Source organism: Bidens hawaiensis, unplaced genomic scaffold, assembly GCF_021521415.1.
Source record: "Bidens hawaiensis isolate Kalapana, Puna unplaced genomic scaffold, B.hawaiensis_p1.1 tig00073259_1, whole genome shotgun sequence".
NCBI classification, from domain to species: domain Eukaryota; kingdom Viridiplantae; phylum Streptophyta; class Magnoliopsida; order Asterales; family Asteraceae; genus Bidens; species Bidens hawaiensis.
In genome coordinates, this window is record NW_027502758.1 from 3,186 (window position 1) to 8,845 (window position 5,660).

Here is a 5,660-nt window from a genome sequence, read left to right on the forward strand (position 1 = left end):
TGTTCGTGTTCATTCGATTTGTTTATAAGCTTTCATTATTCACATTGATGAATACATCGGTCTCAATCTCTAGGCTCTGCCGATCTTATTTGCGTTCGTTTGTGTTCGTGAACACATTATGAACGAACACGAACATAAAATCTCGTTCGTTAAGTGTTCGTAAATCGTTCATAAACACATTATTTTCTTTACGAACGAACACGAACAAGGCCTTGTTCGTGTTCGTTCGGTTCGTTTATAGCCCTAATTACGCTGGTCTTATTTATTATGGTTGAACTTTGTTAAATTTTTACTCTAATGTTTTATCGGTTTATTTTTGTTTTGTTATTGGTTTATTTATATTATGAGTAAACAGGAATATGTTACATTTAAATTTAGCAATATAGTTTTTTTTTCTAAAATACTCGAACTCGATTAACCCGAAAAAAACCTGAACCCAAATTACTTGAACCCGAAGAAACCGTGAGAGATTTGGGTATGGATTAAAAACTTTGAAACCCGAAAAACCGAATAATTCATAAAGTAATTGTATTACCCTATCCAAAATATAAATAAATTACTCGCGTATATCCAAATAATTCATACGTAATTGTGCGCTCCGTCATTTGCCACGTATTGGGAATAACCCTATGTAACACAAAGTATGATTTTGGTAAACCAGATTATCGCTAGAGCGCTCCTCCATTAGTTAAGTGTTGTTAGGATTCTCTGACACTGACGCGGGAAGGAGTTATTTGGAAGAAACACTTTATGATTCCAAACCGGGGTCCGCCACTAGCTGGCCTGTTTGTAAATACCAAGCAATCCGTTCTAAAAAAAAAGCGTCTGGTTCCCGTTCAAGGCGATTGGCGGTTACTCTTTCTTGTTATAATAATATTATTCGATCTTACATGCCTTTGTGTTCTTGCTGCCTCTGGTGTACCCTTAATTGACATAAGATTAGCTTTAATGTATTTCAAATCTGGTATTTGTTAGATGTTCATACATAAATATATTAAATGGTTCACCTGCTTTGGTTCAAAACAAAGAAAGCTGATACGCCAACCTTTTTGCATTATACAAATAAGTTGGGCTGCAAATTCCTAATGGAAAGATTGTTTACTTATAGAGTTGTTAAGTGTGTGTGGTCTCTTTATTCACTGCATACTGTGTTTACTTCATAACTAAATATGAAGGCCAAAAACAAAGAAAATAGAAACAAATCATAATAATATTTATATAATCATAAAGCCAGTCTTTACAATGAAGATAACACAAAGTAAGTTAGATCATACCACTGCTATCTATAGCAGAATAATTCATGTATTAACAACTGTTGTGTAACTTAGTGTCTAATGTAGCTTAGAAATGGTTTAGCGGGCACTGGTATCAACTTCATAACCCATCCAATAGGCCACGATAAAGCTGCAACACCAATACAAAATTCCCCCACTGCACACCGTTTAATCTTTCTGTATCAGCAAACTTCTTCAAAAAGCTCCACCATCACAATCTGAAGGATTGTAGTCATCCCGATTATTCCAACAAACAGTCTGTTTTTGTGTAAACCTTTGAATATATTCCTTTTCTCCAGCTTCCTCGAGTTGAACTCATTAAACACTTGACATAACACGAAAGTATTGAAAATAATCGTGTCCTTCACCCTCTCGTCGACATTAAATATCGCCTTGCCTTTAAACTGGAATGTCAATAAAACAGTAATCTGGAAAGTCGCTTGTGCCAGTAGGTTTTCTCCACATAATATTAGTTATGAGTGGCTCGACCCGACCCACGGGCGGTTTGTTCAAGAGTTCCTTAGTGGGCCCTTCTGTAGCAAGTGCAAGTGCACCCAGAGTGTCCATGATTAAGTTCACCCACAAGAGTTTGAACTGCGGTTAAAGGACCCCGCCAGAAGTTACCGCTGCAATGAAGTTAATAACGAGAGCCACTACATTGACTGTGAGCTGAAACTGGATGAACTTTTGGATGTTATTGTACACACATCGTCCCCACATTAATACGGTTTGAAACAGAAGCAATGTCATCATCCAAGATGACAATGTCAGAGCTCTGTTTGGCCACTTCAGTTCCTTGAATTCCCATTGAAAGTCCAATATCCGCTTCTTTGAGTGCTGGCGCATCGTTTGTCCCGTCACCAGTAACTGCCACCACGTGTCCTTTTTGTTTCAAGCATTTTACCATTAAAAGCTTATCAAAAGGTGAAGATCTTGCCATCACACGAATTTTGTCAACCTTTTGCATTCTTTCTTCATCTGTGAAATTACGAAACTGGACACCTTCCACCACTACCTCTTCACATACTTCTTGGCCCGATTCAAGTATTCCACATTCGGTGGCTATGGCTTTTGCTGTGAATACGTTGTCTCCGGTTTATCATCTTGACTTCAACTCCAGAAAACCTGCATGTTTCTATAGCTTTTTTGGATCCGGGCCTACACGGGTCCTTCAACCCGACAATCCCGAGCAATGTTAACCCTTCTTCGGTTAATGTGTGATAATCCGTACCTTCTGGAACCTCCTTATGCGCAAAAGCAATACACCTTAGCCTGCTCGCTGCCATTCCTTCAATTATATTCTCCAAATGTGTTCTTGAGTTGCTATCGATTATCATTTTGCGCCCGTTGCTGTTATAATACTTAGAACACATTGCTAGAACCATCTCTGCAGCTCCTTTCCAGTGAACATGAAATTGTGTTGTCCACGTTTCTCCTAATCGAAATCCCACTTCTTTTTTTCTTGGAATTAAAGGTCTCGACATGAAGTACAGTCGAACTTTGTTTCAGTTTCTCCATATCCATATCCAAATCCTCAACCGCCCACGATAGAATTGCTTTTTCGGTTGGGGTTCCAGAGTATTCAGGTACCATCCGTGAGGCGTGTTTAAAAAACCGTACCAGTAGTGTTAAACCTGACTGCCTCATGGAGAAGCTCACGGACTTTTTGGGAGATAACACTGGAAGAATGTTGCTCCATGTACTCGAGACCGAGCCAGAACCTAGTTACAGTCATCTGGTTCATAGTCAAAGTCCCGGTTTTATCGGTGCATATAACCGTTGCTGAACCCATTGTTTCACAAGCGGATAACTTCCTGACCATCGCTTGATCAGCCATCATTCTCTTCATAGAATATGCAAGTGTGAGGGTAACCGCTAGCGGTAAACCTTCTGGGATGGCCACCACCACAATGGTCACTGCCGCCGAGAATATATCGGTAACCGAATCTAGTATTTTGTTTACACTGGTCTGTTTCCCATTGTACTCTCTGTGACCATTTTCATCTTCCGTGTTTCCCGTGAAATAACGAATTAACATAACTACCAAAACTAGGAAAGCAACTGCAAGACCTACCTTTCCGATTGAAGAAGTAAGTTTGTTGAGGCGTGATTGTAATGGCGGTTTGCTCGTTATTATCACCAGTGATAGAACTCATCATCTTCCCCCAAGCGGTGTTCATCCCGACTGATAGCACTAGCATTTGACAATGCCCGTTAGCCACTTTAGCACCAGAGATTAAAAATGGATTAGTGTTGGCGTTTACTTCTATCTGCTCACTCTCGCCCGTCATGCTGGACTCGTCCACTAGCAACGAGTGTCCATCAATAAACAACCCGTTTGCTGGTATTTTGATCTCCTACGTTCAAGACAACGATGTCTCCAACCGACTATATCAAATATAGATATCTTTTGCCTTCTTCCTTCTCTAACGACATCAATCTTTATATTATTACTTATTTTTGACAAGCTGTCAAATTGTTTCTCCTGTCTGAAGTTACTAATCGCTGACACAACAATAACTAGAAACACCGCGAGAAGTATGCTTCCACCTTCATTCCATCCTTCTTTTATCCCGTCTTCTTTGATACCGAAACCAAGAGAAAGAACCGCACACCCTATCAGTATAAGAATCGTGACGTCCTTAAAAGCCTCAGCCACAAAATAAAACAAACCCTTTGGACGGGGTTTTTTGTACGTGTTGGAACCAAACACAGTTACCCTTTCGCTTAGATCTTGACCGTTGATTCCATTTTCAAGATGAGTGTCAAGGTTTTTGCTAAGCCCTTAACACCATCAAACCTGTGAAGTGTTTCCATATCTTTGCTTTGTACAATATTAACGAGTCGCGTTTGATCGATAGTGTAGAAATGATGATCAGAATCGTCTTTGATAATTAATACTAACCTTAGGATCAACAAGTTGTGGGATGGTTTCGATAACAGAATATTTTGGGATTTCAGAAACGGCTATTGCCTTGGAGATGATGTTTTTGGCAATGGTGTTTGAGAAGTGTATAGTGAAGTACGCGCGACCGCCATCTTTTCTTGGCCTTGGTAAATGTTGCAGTGCTCATGCTGTATAACATGTTAACCAATATCATGCAAGGGTTGAATTTCTGCAACCATTTTCGTGTAGTGTCTTGTTTGCAAAGTGAGCAAAAGGCAAATTAAGTGGATTATATTTCTGGTTCAATCGCTGAACATCATTTTATACATAAAAAAGGAGGGAAAGTTCGTAGAAATCCATATGCGTGTAAACACATAATATAGTAATAGCATACAGGGGTTAAATGCAAAATTGAGTTCCAGTTGTTTGTTGTCCAAGTTTCATGATGTTATAATCAATTCAATGGATTCCACATTTTAAGGGGGGTGGGGGAGGGGCATGACATCACATAATAATTCATAAAAGAAAGATGCCGTGGCTGTTAAGCAATAGACAATGTTTCCTCTGGACCACGCATATAACACGTACAAGATAATGTGACCGAATCCGATAATAAATGCCGTGGCTGTTAAGCAATAAATGTGGCCACCATCGAACCACCAGAACGCATCGATATCTTTATCGCTCTCCACCCTTTTAGTCGATCATCTTTGTTTCAGTCGAAGATGTGTGATGGTATGGTTTCTAGAGGGTCGAACGTGTATAATACAAGTGACACACGTGAAGACACTATAAAGCTAGAAATTTGTCTCATGTTTTTATAATTGACCGTCCATCTTATTCATCTTCTGATCGGGGCATTGAAACTAAATTTATAATTAATTTAAAGAAACTATGTAACTAACTAGCTTTTAAACTCGTATATTAAACAAAATTTGTTAAATGGTAAAAATAAATAAGGTCTGTTTTTGAAAGAAACGAACAATATTATAGTACAAGCAATAAAGTAGTCTACACCTCAAATTTACAATTTTGAGAAAATTTCTTTATATACAGTATTTGCCAAATTGTTTTGACACGTCACCTATGGATAGTTAGCTATGTTGAATGAGATGAGAGATTAGAGAATTAGAACGGAAATTATAACTCATTTGTCAAAATTGTTATGACTCGTTACTCATGGATATCTAGGATAAATAAGACGAGAGATTAGTGAATTAGAAGGGAAGTTATAATCCATTTGCCATAATTGTTTCGACCCATGACCACATATCATTTTACAAATCTCGTATAATACACGGGTTCAAAAACTAGTACTAGTAAATAATAATGTTATTGTTGATAATAAGAAATTAAAGTTTACATAACCTTGAGTTACTGATGTTACTTTATTATGCAATTCACAAACAATATCATTAAATATATACATAGTAAAAAGTCAATTTTGCAACCCTGGCATGCATATCCATTATCCAACAAAACTAAAAGATTAATAGCCT

At 38.1% G+C, this 5,660-nt stretch overlaps 1 pseudogene; it reads right to left on the minus strand.

Moving 5' to 3' along the window:
• Window positions 1–1,324: 1,324 nt before the first annotated feature.
• LOC143606161 (calcium-transporting ATPase 12, plasma membrane-type pseudogene) lies at window positions 1,325–4,400 on the minus strand (annotated as a pseudogene).
• Between the last annotated feature and the right edge of the window lie 1,260 nt (window positions 4,401–5,660).